At 37.3% G+C, this 16,344-nt stretch overlaps 1 long non-coding RNA gene across 6 annotated transcripts in view; it reads left to right on the top strand.

The window, feature by feature from the left end:
* Window positions 1–16,344, top strand: part of LOC107206516 — a 112,783-nt gene that overhangs the window by 89,823 nt on the left and 6,616 nt on the right. For 3 of the 6 annotated variants that reach the window (XR_004498155.1, XR_004498154.1, XR_004498158.1), the window contains exons 6-7: window positions 8,307–9,060; window positions 10,860–10,979. The exons of 2 other annotated variants lie outside the window; for them this stretch is intronic. This is a non-coding gene — a long non-coding RNA (uncharacterized LOC107206516). The remainder of the gene's footprint in view (window positions 1–8,306; window positions 9,061–10,859; window positions 10,980–16,344) is intronic. One more of the 6 variants, XR_004498157.1, reaches the window with a different exon arrangement.

The following is a 16,344-nucleotide window of genomic DNA, read 5'->3' as shown; positions in this document are numbered from 1 at the left end:
ATTTTTCCTTATCAGATTTTCCAGCATGGGATAATTTGATAATTAGTAGATTCCTTGATTTCATAAGGTTAACTAAATATTTCTTAGTATGCAAACATGATTCAATGAAAGAAGACCTGTTTGAGTGAGTACAAGTTTCTTTTTGAGAATTATATTGGTTCCTATTTTGCATTTTTTTGGTTAACAATGATGAAACTGTTCCTCCAGCTGCATTTTCCTGAAAAAAATGTGTCTGACTGACCCACTTAACACAAGAAGATGTAAAGGCTCAGAAATTTATTAGTATTATTTCAGACAGTTCCAGTCCCCCTAACTCAATCAGCTTCATGGTCAGATTTCAAAATTGTGAAAATCTGATGAGAAACAACATGTGAAATCGAAAAGTACTCACAGAGGAACAGAATTTCTCCTACATTTTATGTAGGAGAGAAGACAAAGCAAAGACCTTGTTGCACCACCTCTGCTGCAGGGAACTCAACTATATCAGTAGCTGTCATCTGAAAGCTGGTTTGTGAAGCAAGTTAGTTATCCTGGTTCACATGCAGAGGAGCTGGCAGAGAAGGGAGCAAACACTTCAAGGTACATCCATACTCCTTCAGTTCAGTGTCATAAGTAAGAACTGAATGGGCCCACATTAGCTCCTTGGAGGACTTCTCCCCTTTTGTTGGTGATAGAAGGGCACAGGCACACAGAATAGTGAGCACTGTGTCTTCCTGTCTATTGTGTAATCAGTCTGGGATTTCAGTTCCTACAGATGATTCAGCTTCTTTCAGTCATATTAAGTTCACTTGAGAAGGTTTGTTTTGCTCCTTGAATTATAAAGGTACATATTATCATTAAAATTACTTTATTGAAAATTTGGCCCCATTTGACCTCATAGCCATATTTTTCCTCTAGTGGTGTCAAGAAATGTAGTGTTTTAATCTGTCATAGATATGGCCTGATAATATCTACAAAATCGAAACACTTAAGAGCATAATTCAGTATTTTAATTCAGTGACTTCTCTGTGGTGTGAGATGTATGATCTCTGGCACTTCTATCTATATCTCTGGGGCACATTGGTGCCTGTTGATGCTAAGGAGATACAGAAAGAAAGCCATTTCTCTGGTATGCATTTCTTCTGGCCATAGCATCCAACAGACCTGTGTGAAGCTCTCTAGAGCTCTGACTGCACTGATCAGGAAAGAGAAGATCCAGCAGCTCCTCACCCTCACCCCCAAGCCGTGCTGAATTTGCTACAGGTTCCCTATTCCAGGGCACTCAGGGATAAGGTGACTGCAGCAAGGCTATCCTTGCCTGGATTCTGGAATAGCCATAGGTATTGTTTGGTGTCTTGGCAGAAAAATCCCTCAGATGGGGTGCCTCCAAGACTGACAAATGCAGGATTTCTAGCATACCTTCACAGGAAGGTAAATCTGTTTCTCTTGAAATCTACTGATAGGGACTCTGTCTCAATTTGGGTCTTTCGGGTCCCTTGCCAGAATAACCAACCCATCAGGACAGAAGGGGACAAACAACTAGGGAGTTTTTAGCCTGCTGTACCCACAATCCTAAACCATTTTAGCCATAGCACATACAACTGTTAGATTGATAGATAGTGACTTCTTCAATAGAAAAACTGGGTGGACTATTTGTTAGCTCGATGCATGGCCACTGGCTAGGTGCTAAAGCTCTGTCACTACTTTAGCAACATCACTGCAGGTCTTATCTTTATTGTAGAAACAAATTAATGAAAATTATATAGATTAAGGCAGAATAATCAGATTTTGTTCTCTTCTGTACTAGAGAAGATATCCAACAATGATATTTTCCAAATTCCAGTGTGTTTTCTCGTGCTTTATAATTTGATATTTTGGTGCACTGTCACTTGAAATTAATTGCAACTAATTAAAAGTGATCCAGTTAGGACAATTGGACAATAGTGCCCTGGAGATTGCTTCATTCCCAGAGGTTTTAGTGACTTGCTGCTGCACTGGTTCAAGTCTTCAGAAGGGTGCTATACATCATAATGTCATTTTACATTGTTATTTCTCTGAAAGCAGCAATTTAAAAGAGTCTCCAGTGAACCTTGAGCAACTTTGCACTAAAAAGAAAAATGTTACCATTCAAGATCTGTAAAATATAAAATATAGATTCAAAGAAATCACTCGACATGAATAGTAGTACTAAATTTGTGCCATTATTTGCATGTAATATATAATGTTGTAGTAAAAGGCTAACAAAGCATTTAGGCTGTTCCAGGGCTCATTGATTTTTCTGCACCTTTGTTCAAACTGGGTCAAAACCAATATTGGTCTTATTTTATCATATATATATTTTTCATGTTTGAAACTTTCGTCCTAAAGTGATATAACACAGTTTATGCTCACAATATATTGTGGCCTACAACACCTATTTAGAGAAAAGCAATACTCTTGCTTTGGTTTAGATTACCCTAACCAAGCAGGTGGCTAATGTGACCTAAACTTCAGAATATACAGAAGCCCCATTTTTGGTAACTTGGGTGAACAGAGGCCTTAATGGAATAAGGCTTGCTTTCATGTTAGGGTGAAGGCCAGTCATTTAAAGAATTAAGAAAATGAACCTTGTAACCAGTGCAAAAGTGTTAACACAGTCAAACAGCTCATTTGATATTCTGCCTCACCACTACAAACAGGAACACAGAGCCTACTAAAATTAGATTTTGTCCCATGTCCCAAAGCAACAAATCTTCCTACCTGTGTGATCTGTACTTTGCAAACTTTATTCTGTGAAGAAATAGAGATGGAGAATTGGGATTAGGATAGTCCTCAAAAAGGAAAAACATAAGCTAGAGGCTATTTTTAGACAATGATAAAGCTTTCAAACAAACCGTATATTGTCCTGACATTTCACATAATTTCTCCACTGTGACATGTTTCTGTCATAGAAGCCAGCCCATTTGTTGTAGTGTGTGATCCTTCCTCCCACTACAGCACATCTGGAACATCATCTCCTCTCAACATATTTTGTTTTTCTTAATTAATCTGGTTTCTAAACAGGATCATCAGTCAGTCTTTGAATAGGTTTGATTCAACACTGGGTTATTTCATTTCTACACAGTCATAATAGAAAAAAAAATCAATGAGTTGTACTGGCATACAAATGGAGTAATGTATTGGCAGATCAGACCTATTGAATCTATTTTGCTCACAAGACCATTAAAATTGGTTTTAAAAAAAAGTTCAGCAGTGAGATAAGCAGTAGTTTAGTTTAATGCATAAAATCCATCCTGTGTTCTAATGCTCATATTAATGGGAAGATAAGTGGATTCTTCAGTTTCTTATCAAGAAACCTTCCAGGAAAGTTATGTTTAAAAATGTGTGTATTTCTTTGTACAACAGCAATTTCTGTCTCTTCTACAGACTGGGAACTGATGACCTATATTAATGGATAAACTACAGAGCAGAAAAAACAGAGACAAAATGCTGGTTCCACCACATTCAGCTGGCGTTTTATATCCAACTTTGCTGGAATTAGGAATTCATGCTAGGAATCCCCCTTCTTTATTTATTCCAAACTCAGCCACACTAACCAGCATATAAAAGTACACACTTCCTTGTAAGCATGGCATTATTATCTTCATTATGTTAACACAAACCTCTCAGCATTTCTCTGGTACTCTCCCAATATCCTCTTGCTACATGCAAAGTAAGATTAAGCAGACTTGCAGTGTGTTCTGTGCATGCTGAAACTCAGGCTTTGGCAGGCATCAAGAGAAAGGGTTCCAGAGAGAGTCAGTAGGAATGTTTAGTCCATCAAGATGTTTGAATTGGACAATAAAAGCACTCCAGGCAGTTGTAAGTTATAACCACTAGAAGACACACAAAAAAAAACCCCAGAACGCCGTCTCAGAGATAACTGAATCTGAGACAATGCACTTTGGTTAGCAGATAACTCATGTCACTGCTGCTGGAGTTGGTTTTTAAAAAGTAATTTTTCTCTATTCACGGCAGGGAAGAAAATCACTAAAACACAAGAATGACTGGGTGAAACCTAAAGAAGGCTCACATGCATTAGCCTTTATTTTGTTGGTAGACCAATAAGTTTTTCTCAGAGTGCTGGTAAGCGATCACAGAGTTAAAGGGCGAATGAGTACTCTCTCTGCCTCTCTCTCACTCATCCTCCTTGTCCACTACTCCCCTCCCCCTTCTTTCTTCCCCTCACCTCTCTCTCTCTGTTTTGAACCTGATTCAGGCTGTGTCTGACGTTCCCTGCAGAAAATGCTTTACTAACTTAAGACAAAACTCCTGCTGGCTTAACCTCTTCCCTTGCCAAAGGTTACTGGCCCAGAGCACTGCCAAGTTAAGTGGATTACTTCAAGCAATCTTCTACGGTAGGTTGAACTGCCTTGGCTGACTTTGCAATGAAGTGGGTGAGGATCCCTCATGCACCCCACTCTGCTTGCTTTGCAGGATGCTGTGGAGAGCCGCACAAAAGTAGCAGCTCAGCCATCTCTGCTGTGGATCCTTGGATGCATCTTCAGTATGATCCTAAGGAAAATGTAACAATTTCTAAGTGTAGTTTGTGCTAGATCCTCCTTCCGTAGGTTTCTTTGCAACACTGCTCTTCCGTACCTGTCCTGAAAGTACAGATCAGGATCTCCTTGGTTTTGACCCACTCTGGCTGTTTCTGATGAAAGAGGTAGTGGGGTGAAAAACCCTGAAAGATTTACTCTGTCAGACCCATCTCCCATTTACTGAACTTAAGGGGTGTTTAGTTGACTAAAGATAGTATGGATTGATTTGTATTAAAGAACTGTCTTATGGTATTTCAGAACCACTAAGATAGTCACTAAAATAATTTTACAAAATTACTTGTACTATACATTCCAGTGTAGAGAGAGACACACAGGGAGACTGGATAGTTAGCATATATGAGACATTTCTGTAACTTTAATTGATAAAAATAATAGTAAAATGGTATCACAAAGTCCTGTTCTTTCAAGTTCTCAGTATAAACTTTCTGCATTTGTATTCTGGAAAACCAGTAAACAGAAATCTGGTATTTGCAAACATTTTAAGGGCTCTATTCCACGGTCTACAACACCTGGTGTATCTCAGCTCTTGGCGTAATTTAAACAAACAGGCCATGTAACACATCTCTCTCTCAGTCAAATAAAGCAGACTTGGTGTGCTGCCAATTCTGCTCTCATTTATTTGCTAACCCCGGGTTTTATTTATTCCCTGAATCATCAAACACATTGCAGAGAGTGACAGGAGCAGACAATATTACATCTAATATCTATATAATAATGTAAATAAAATCTGGTAAATCAGGTACATTGTTTGCCTGGTTTTAAATGCCCCACTTAATTTTGTGTGCTTGAAGCTAAAGTATAGTAAATGAAAAAGTGCTTTTTGCACTGAGCGAAGCTAGAAAGAATAGACCCATTGGATACTGATGCCCTGTTATTTAGATTAAGTGAAAAATACCTTTAATAAAAAAATACACCTGGATGTAATACAAAATTTCCTGCAAAACTTGCTCATTATCATCTGTGGCAAAATCTCTTCTGACTTCAGTGACTTGGGGATCAGCCCAGTACTGCCTAGCCATGGGATATAGTCCTGTAAACAGTAACGGATGTGAGGATCTCTGAAATGCTGGAATTATTTCCAGTATTGAGTAAGAGCTACTGAGATGATTTGTGCAATCAGAAGGAGAGAAGAATCAAGGGGGAAAGAGGGGATGAAAACAATGTTTTGAAGTTAAGAAGTGTGAGGGAGATCCCTCTCAGCTCCCACAGGGGCAAAGGGTCCATGGTCAACAGCCCATTGTGTGGATTAGATCTGAAGAACAAGTGTGTAGGTGGCAAACCCTTGCGTTTGTTTGAGCTTCTGTTTTAGCAAGATTTGCCTAGTAAAGGTCTAGCTCAACTTTACATCAGATTGATTTCCTCTGTAGAGTTGATTTAAACCACCACCAAGTGAAGAATGGGAGCTGACAGGTCAGTTACATGTCACTTCTAAAGATAACTACTGAAAACAGGAGTTATAATTTTTGCATCTGTTGTCTGTTGTTGAAATGGATTTCTGAAAATTGATTCCAAGAAAGGTCTTCAAGAGCAGCATGCACATAATGAATGGAAATTGATGGCCTGAAGACTTTTGTGTACAGTTTTCTGACTATAAAGTTCACCAAACACTCACTTTCTTCTGTTTATTAGTTGGCCATTCCTTCTAGGTTAACATGAAAAGAGAAGACTGCAGTACTTTGGGTTGTGCCTTGACCACGTAATTGGAAAAGTAAATGGTTTCCCTATGATCAGAGTTGGAATCTGTGCCAAAATGACTGAGCTCCATTCAAAAACCCCTTTTCATGAGTCATTTTGTGGCAATGCTTGTTAAGAGATGGCAAGATACCAGGAGTAAAATGACCAGCACACCTCAGGCTTCTAATAATAACAAAATAAGCTTTCCCTACTGTATAACTGGCTCCTCTCTAGTCTTCACACTTACATGAGCTTCCTATGCAAGAGTAAGTCAGAATCAGGCCATGATTTTTTTTGTTTAAAAAATGTATTTTAAGGTCCCAGTGTATCTGCTGTTCTAAAATGTAAAGAAGCGCCTAACTTTCCAGTTTGTTAACAAGTCCCAATGTCCTTTAGCATGTGTCTGTTAGAGAAAGAATGTCTGCAATATTTTGCATTTGAAAAAGAATGAATGGCAAGGCATGGTTACAGAGGCTGGAATTCAAGAATCATTGGCCTCACTACTAAAAGCCATGAATCACTGGCTTGACTGTTCCAGGTCCAGCTCTGGACACCCCTCTGTCTCCTAAACCCATCACAGTATATTAATTTGTACTGCAGCTACTCATGCATTGTGCAATATGTTCTTTATTACTCTGTTCTACTCATGCATTGTGCTCAAAAGACAGAGGTTTTTTTCCCCACTTTTCTAAAAAAGCACCAGAGATCTGTGTGTCTTGTCAGATTTGAATCTAGTACATGCTAGAGTAAACAGCTATTTCTCATCTTCAGTGTAACAGTTAGCTCTCCAGCATTTCAATACTCATACTGAGAAGGACAGTATACCCCTTTATTTCTGAGGATTTCATTCCTTCCTCTATTATGTGGGCTGGGCACAGAACATGGCCCTAAGTATTCTTCATGTGATTTATTCTACATTGACAACCACTTAAGTGGAGGCAAAGTTAGACCCAAAAGGCACAAAGTGATGAAAGCTGGAACTGAAAAATAGCATGACAGTTAAAATTGCTGAGTTTCACACAGCCCCTGCTCTAACAGTGTTAGAAAACTCTTGGTCGAAAAGAATCCCAAAGAGCCCTCTGGAAACCCAATCCCATGACTCATATGATCTCCTTGAAGGCTTTTTTCTTTCCCTCTACAAAATGGCATTGAATTAAGCCTGGTGACTATGCTACTTGCTGCAATTTGACAGATTTTAGTCAAAATGTTTTCCATTTACAAGAGAATAACTTCTTTAAGCAAAGTTGAACACACAGGCATCTGCAAGTCAGACTGAGCTGGTTTGGGTTGGGTTGTAGGCTAGATCTTTCCACAGAGGTGAAATACCTCCATGGCAGGGGATTGGAAGGGATACGGAGGAGATGCCCTACCTCAGGAACTTTGTGATGAATTAATGCTGGTGGCTCAGGCATTGTTTACCCAAGAGCTGAGATGGCATTTAATAAATCAACACTTTTGTGTTTGCCCAGTTCACTAGATTGAAAGACTGACAAGCCAAAGCCACTGCATTACCTGCTGCAGGTGAAGCCAGGAGGAAGTAATTCTGGTCACTACTTGTATTGTGACTGTTCAAAAGTAAACGGGAACAGAGGACTATCCTTTCCTTCCCAGCTACTCTGGGAGTGTAGAGTGGCTGCTCTGTGTTCACAAAGGCCAGATGGTATCTGATCTTCCCTCTGGGATTAAGTTAAGAATGCAGACCCTGAATATTCAACTTCCCTCTGAGTATAACATAAAACTTAAAATTAACTGAGCTGCTAAAATGAGCGTGCATCACACATATAAATAATTATTTTTTTTATTATTATAAAGGTACTGTTTTAATGATTGCTTTTTGGAATGTCCACATAAGTTCAAAAGTGTTTTTAAGACAGCTATGGTTAATCCATTGAAGCCAATCAGTCTTTTCAAGTTTGTGTGTTCAAGACCCTTTTAAAATCCAAAAAGCACAAAAAAGTGTTTCCAGAGTTTTCCAACTCCACTGTCAACAGCTAAGAAATGGATCAACATACTTTCATAATCTTCTGTGTGTATGAAGATGCAATAATAAACTGGATTTTTCCTCTGGCATAGGAAATGACGTTCAGAAGGAAGTTATAAAAGAACAGAGGAGCACAGGTAGGCCTTTTCTAAGCAATTTTTCCAGAACAAAAAAAAAATCTAAATTAACTAATCTTATGCCAAAAGTTGTCTAAGAGTACAAAAATCTGAGTTCTGTTCCATCTTCTTGTCTTTACTGAACATTAAATTAACTGTAAGTATCCCTATGCTTGCATGATTTATCTCTTACAGTATTGTAGGAGAGAAAACTTTGAAAGGAGCCTTTAAAATCAAGAGTGCAATAACAAATTTTTTGTAGTTTTGCAATACAGCTTTAACAAAGGATGTATTTTCTTTGCTCTTCAGTCTGGATTTCTGTCTTTCAACATGAGAAAATAAAAACTGATAGATTGTATGCTGAAGTCCATGCTTCTGTCACTCTCCAGTTTGTGGGTGAGAAATGAAAGGGGCTAACTTTTCTTGCTGATGAGCTACATGCATTTTGTATGTTTATATGCAGTGAGTATAAAAAAGTGTTTTCTCATTTCCTTAGATTTAAGTTTGCAGCTCTGGTATATTGCTCCCCTTCCTACCATTCATAGTAACCTTTGTCTTTCTAAATTAGAAGCCCTACAGTCATCCGGGATGAAAATGAAGGTGTCATCTATGAAGACAGGGTTTTCATCTGTCTGACCCAAACAGTGGCAATGTGGATTACTCATCAGGGAAAGCTGATTCCAAGGAAATATGTGGATCATAAAGCAGGCACCAATTTGTCACTGCATAGGTGCAAAAACACTATAAAATATACATGCCAAATGCTAAAAGGAAAAGCAGCTGTCAGGAGTTCTTTGCTGTCCTCATAAGGTCTCTCCTGCCCTCGGACCTTTCTTCAACTAATGCTGCTATGCCACTAAATATGTATTTGAGGCATATTGCATGTTCCACTGAGGGGGGTGGGGCTGTCACTGTACTAATGATGTTCCAAATTGAGCTCTGTATATCTAGCTTATGCTAATTCCCATGGCTTCTCAGTGCTTTTTTCGTTGTTTCATAATAATATAAATCTTTCATAATTTCTGACTAATGCTTCAACCTGGATCCTTTACAATGACTTTTCAAAGTATTCTTCATTTCAACTGATTTTGTGCTAGCTAATGAGCAAGCAATGATTTTTGTTTTAGTACTTACTACAAACCTGAAACAAATTCAAATACTGGAGAGAAATTGGACCTAAATGTCCAACACTGCATATTCCACCAACATTTTCACCAGTGTATCATGGTAGTAAAATGCTAACTTCATTGTGTGTTACTTTGAACGTCCTTCAGAGTACATTTACATGCAGGAGAATACAGCCTTCTTTATCAGCCAGTGTTGGGTAGCCCACATTTTTAGTTGGCTTTATTATTCTTAACTATTTAACAGTCATCTTGGTAATCAATTGTGCATTTCTTCAAGTGATAGTATTGGCTTGTAATTGGCAATGTTACTAGCATTAAAACTTTGTTCTGCTGTTTCTTGCTTGATAGATTGACTTAAGTTGCACTAAACTTAAACCAGGAAAAAACACATATCCATAAAAATTAGGATGTTTTCTGTTCTTAATCTTTTTTTTTCCATGGGTTTTTAGAGCAGGTTTTTAGCTTGTCTGCTTTCAATTAAATGCCTAAAAGTAGAGTTTATTTTGGATGATTGATTATAGGAATCATGTGCATGCAATTGAAATACAATATTTTAAGTCATTACTTCTTTCAAGCTACAAAATGATCTCTATATCTTGACATGGTTTACCATTTTGAAACTAAACCCATTATGGGTATAAGTTCAATGTGTAGCTCTTTAAACTGATAGAACATTATCAGGATTTATTAATAAAACCAACATATCTTCCTATTACAGCTGTGTTTCAAAAATGAAACAAATGGATTAATGAGTTCTCTGTAATTATATCATTAGTTAATGGCATTTCTGATACAGTCTGATAAAAAATAATTAAGATGATGTGGTATTTTAGACTCACTGTGTAAGTCTTACTGCTGAGTACCTTCTAAAAAATTTCAAGGGAGGTTTTTTCATTTAATTACTAAACTGGGACGACCAAATATTAGGAATAAAAATAATACATTTGTTTACTCTCAATCATCTGCTAGTCCCATGGGACTATCCTTATCCTTTTAATGGTGATCCTAATCCATACTCCTAAAATGCACATAAGTGAGCTGTTAGAAGCACCCTTGCTGTCTTTTTCCCACTGTATGATTTTGTTCCTTCATTTCTTGCAGATTAAAGTGAGACAATCCATCCTTTTTCTTTTCAGAACATAATTATTTTTTTCTCATGACATTTCTTCCTTCTACTTGGTCTAGGCAGGAAAATTTTGATCTCACAGCTCTATCAGGACTATTTTTTATTCTACATTTATTGCACCATAGCTGTGCTGGCAAAATTTCTACTTTATATGCACTTATACCACCAGGAAATTCTGTTGCCAGTTTTGCTTGTACTGCTTGAGAAACAGGTTCGTTTCTTTTGCTTACCTAAACCATACAGCTTAAAATAAAGCTTTTATATTTGCTTTACTAGTAAACCTTTGAAGAAAACACGTGTCTGGGAAGTACCAGGACGTAGTTTTGGAGGAGTACAAGCTCAATGACACCATGGTCTCACTGTGTTATGCAAGAGCACAAAAATCTTATAAGAAAGGTGGGGTTTTTTGTTCCTCCTCATCAGTGATTCTTTTTGTCCTCTAATCACAATTTCTGATAAGCACCACAGAGATCTGTGGCTTGTCAAAGACTAAGTAATTCATTAGATAGAGCTTCAGGTATGGAAGCAGTGAGAGTAAAAAGGACAGTAGCAGAAAAGGGAAGGTCTTCACAACCTCAACATTAAAAACACACCATAGATGGAAAAAACTGTTTCTTAGGGATTCTTGGTAAGTAATGTGACAATCTAAGTCATAAAATCTTTAAAAGCTATTTAAAGGTCAGTGGATTCCAGTAAATTTGACATTAGTGCTTTGAGGTTTTGAAATTAATGCACTTATTGAAATATTTCATTACCCCTTCTTTTTCTAGTCAATAGAGAAGGTAGAATTTTGTGGTCTACTTCTTCAAGTTGCCATTATGTCAATCAAAAATACGTCTGGTGAATAAATTATTTTGGCAAGTAAATGAAATGCTTTTATGGTTAGTTTAGTGTTTTCCTAAAACCCCAGCACAGTCCATGAAGCATTCTGCCTTCTCTCTTAACCAGACTTACTGATTGCTACACTTCAGCCACAGCCAGTCTCTAATATTGTTTTTGCCTTGCCCTAATGATCTTACTAAGATGCATCTTAACCCACACTGGCCTAAAAACAAATGCAGGGGGCAGTAGCTGCTTTTAAAATTACTACTGCAACCATTTCCCTGGTGAAACATAAACACATATTAAATAACGTGACATTAATAATTGCATAAAAGGGATGTTAAAAAAATAGTTTCAGGAAAGAGAATAGACCATTAATGAATTACTACATTAGTGAAGTAGTTTGGGCAATAGTTGAGATGTTTGTACTAAGTTGATAAATGCTGTGCAAGTAAATCACTTGCATATATCTTCTTTTCTAGCCGTAGTTCAGAGTCCTTTAGATCTCCAAAGGTTGTAGATAATTTTTGCACCCACTCAGTCAATGACTGGCAATCCGGCGTGGAGCCGCAGTCATTCATTCTGTCAGTCAGCAGCCCTTGATAATGTGCCTGTCAATATAATTCACTGCCTGTTCAAGGAAAGTGACACTTTGAATAGTGGACACTTTTTAAAAGCATTCATACAGGGTCAGTTCCATGATAAATAAATATATTTTGTGTTTGGAACAAATAGGCAGTACACAGGAGCTGGAGTCAGAGCTGAAATGCATCACCAGTCTGCAGGATACAATAAACTGCAATGATGAGTGAATATCATACGTGCATCTTTGGGTTTTTGATGCTGTAGTAACAATGGGAAAATAGATAATAAAGTCTTCAGGATCCCATTTGGCTTGATTGAGCCCTGATCCATGACCAGGGGCCCAATGCACTTGTACAGTACAAACGAGATATTAGAATAATAGTATCAATAATTCTTTAAACCCTATTAAAAAGGGTGAATATTTTCATTGCTGAATGAAAAACAGAGGCAGAACTCTTTAATTACTATTAACAGTGTGTTAAAGAAAGTATTTATATGGCATATAGTGTTTAGTTTCTAGTTTCTATTAATACAGGCTGAGAATGTGAGGAAGAAATATGTGATAGTGACAGAATTTTTAATGGTACCTCACCTTAAATGCATTTTAAAATATGTAAATCAATAAAAAAATTATTTGTAATAGCAGACTAAGAGTGCTGGTTAGCCTTACTGCTGAATGAAATGTATGCTACAAGCCCTATTACCATACATCGTGGGAGCTGTAGTTAGGATTAATCTGTCAAAAGGGATGGTTTAGTGTTGATGAATATGACATGTGACCATTAATGATGTTGATTTTATCTCCTGAGATTAGCATGATTTACTTCGGATGGATAATAATGTCATTTGCTTGATGCAGTAGATCTGTTTACGAGCTGATTAAATTGTAAGGCCTTGCTTCATTTCATGCTATTTGGTTTACAGCTTCATTACTGCAATCACAAAAGCTGTGGAAATGTCCCACATCCCATGTCACAATAAATCATTGTTTAAGATTGCAGCTATGTATTTTAGCATTTCAGTTTTGCATGGACCATGCATTCCTTAACAAATATGTGATTGGGAATACATTAACAAGATATTTTGGAGCATACTGCTGCAGAAATGTAGAAAATAAGCCTGAATCTTTTAATTGAGATTAAGGAAGCACTTGAGTAATTAGCTGTAACAAATTACCTTATTATTTAGACAGTGAAGTAAACGTTTTTGTTGCAAGGATGATTATCATAAATCTGCAGAAAAGTGACAGTCAAACAACCATAAAGGAAACTTGTAAGCAAACTACATTTTCTGCCTATTACCTTTTATATTTAAATAAAATTTATCAGAGACATACTCCAAAAAGAATGCATTTGTTGTTCAGGGATAGTATATGTTACAAGCTATACCATCTGTAATTGCTTCACTGGGAAGAATATATGCATGTAAATCACAACGGAAAAAAAAGAATCTGTTAATTATAATGGCAAATGCTAATGTTGCCATAGTTAAGGCTGTGTCAACGTTTTCATTATAAACCCAGTAATAAAGGAAAGAAGGAGAGAGGGAGGGTGGTAATCAGCCATCAGAGATTGCTGTGTGCTAAAATTTTGTATACAAAAAGGCACATTCACACCATGTAAATCAGATGTACTGGGGAGACCATGCTCACAGTCTCAGTGAGTGGAGGACCAGGGCCAAACTCTCAGCTTGGGAGCGAGGGTCACTGTTGCAATAATTTTTTCACATTTCACATTAAATGATATTGCTATTTTTATTGTACATATTAAAAAAATGTTGCATTTATCAGCCAAATGGGACCTTTCAGAGCTTGTGGTTTACCACTTGCTGAATTTGATAACTGTAGTTGATTAAGTCTTGGTTCATGTGCGCAATTTTAATTAAAGCTTTTATATTTCTTTTGAAGAGCATGCTTAAATAATTAGCTTAAGTTGGGTGTTTTATTGTAGTAGAATGGAATTTCTTTTGGTTCTTTTTATTCCCCCCTTTTTTTAAAATCCTCCCAAGTTGGTTCTCAGTGGATTTCATGCAAACATCTCAAGTTCGCTTACATGTGAACTCTGCTGGGTTATAATATGGTCAAATGTGACTGTGAACTTTATAGCAGATCTGTGAACCTTTTTCCCTTAGCAGAACTCCCCTCTTACCTCAAAGTATTTCAGCTGGCAAATGAAGAAGTGGGAACCCCAGGAGGAACTGTACTCATGTATATGTATACCTATATACCGGCCTAGAGTACCCAAGGATTTTCAAAAATGTTGCAGCAATGACCAAAATCAGAATGTTTTGCAAATGATTCATGACTCGGCTTTTCTGGTTGGCCAATGTCATGGCTGGCATTTTGAGAAGCCAGGCCTTTTTTCTCATTTGTTTGTTCATTTTTCACTGGTTGATGCATGAAGCATTTTGGAATGGGGACTCTTTTAGGAGAGTCCATGCTTTGGATTCAGAAAGAGGGAACAACTCTAATGCTTGCAACTCATTTCTATCTGGTTCTGTTTGGGGACAGATTTACTGAGCTGATTTAGTTTTCCAATACATTGTGGCTTCTGGGCATAGATCTTCCACCCCTGACTTTTTGCAGAACCAGTCCCTGTTGACATTTGTAAAATTAATGAAAATGTTTCACATGTTGAAGTGTTGATTTTTCCAGCAACATTTAACTAATCAAATTAAAACAGTGATAAACATTTTATCCTGTTTTCTAAATAGCTTTAGACCTGAGTTAATGAGAACATATCCTTGCAAACAGACAGATGCATAAGCTTGGGGTTTTTTTTCCACAAAAGAATAATTTAATTGCTGTGACAAAAAGAAAAGGACAAAAGAGGAAACCATGCTTTGAATCTTCATTGCTTCAGGAAAAATTTGGTAATATATTGCATCCCTGCTTAAGTTAGCGGAAATGTTTTTACTGCAGTTTCACAGTTTTATATTTTATAACTTTGAAATTAAACAAAATAAAGGCTCCCTCTCTTGATGAGCTGCACTTTTTGAAAACAATTTGGTTTCTTGCCAAAAGGGAAATGTAAGGGCAGAATTTTTTAGGGTGGACAGTCTTTCACTTCTATTACTGTTGGAACAAAAAGAAAAATGCCCTTGAAAATGCCAACTGTTGGCTTCACTAAAAATATATAATTTCACCACTGACCTGCCAGGGATGGTTAATTTAGTGTAATTTATGCACAGGAGAAAATCCCTTGCTAGTGCTATGAGGTGGAGAGGCTATCAGCCAGGTTGTGATAGTAGTTTTGTGGTAAAAGACACCTTTAACCTGCACAGCTGAAGTCATGTCCTTGAACTTTAGCAACCACTGTTTATATTACCTTGGGAAAAAGTACTAAGGACATGAAATGTCTTAATTCCCATACAAGCTGTCCCCTGTCTGCCCTTTACCTTAAACTCTGTGATATTTGGGGAATCTATTTAAATAGAAATAATGATTCCTGGTTGATGCTTTGAGGTTGTTTTTCTGAAAATGGTGGCAACTGCTGAACACGTCTGTGTCTACCTTACTGATAAAGCTGCTACCATGGTATGAGTGAAGAGACTGTTTGATCTCTGTGACTGAACCCTGAATAAACAATTTATACATTCAAAAAGTTGATGGCTGCTGGAAGATGATTCATCAATCTTCTCTGCAGGTGCCTTCAAGTATAACAATTATTGAACTTGGAATTTAGGCCACTAAGAGAAAGCACTGAATTTTCCTTCAGCAAAAAATTTATGTTCATGGAAAAGCTTGCTGATGTCAGCACAGTTGCCCAGGCAAGTGCTGGGTGCATTTTCTTTGAGAGATTCCTAGGAATTGGCATTTCCTAAATCTGTGGCTGTTCTAGAAGGCATCCTAATAGTTGCTGAGAAGGGTCAAAGTCACAAGTGTGGAAAATCTACAAGGCAGTGTGTATGCACATACTTGCATTATGACCACGGTCATCCTCACTGTAATGTTTAGTGTCTGCTCAATGGCACTCAGAGCAATGAGTTCTGAGTAACTTTAAGAATCACAACCATATGTTTTCTGAACAAATGTAGATTCCTAAAAGATATATTGTTAGATTTCAGGATAAGCAAAATCTCTGTGATGACGAAGTCTGATTTTCTTTATTACTGGGCCACAGAATTTCATTGAGAAGTGCCTGCAATAAGTGTAGCTGTGTTTGATTCAGCTAGCTAAAGAATATGAAGAGAAATTGGGGCAGATAATTTGTTATTTTCTCCCTTCATAGAGTTCAAAAATAGGTTTTGCAAAAAAGCAATTGTGCCTCCTTCAATTATTGAGACTGCTGTAGTCAAGCCTTTTAATGAACAAATTTTGAAGAATTTAGGGTCTCTGAAGTGCAAAGCCACAACA

This window comes from Parus major, chromosome 6 (genome assembly GCF_001522545.3).
Source record: "Parus major isolate Abel chromosome 6, Parus_major1.1, whole genome shotgun sequence".
In the NCBI taxonomy this organism is placed as follows: domain Eukaryota; kingdom Metazoa; phylum Chordata; class Aves; order Passeriformes; family Paridae; genus Parus; species Parus major.
The sequence above is the reverse complement of the archived record's forward strand: the minus strand, read 5'-3'. Positions and strand labels throughout refer to the sequence as shown.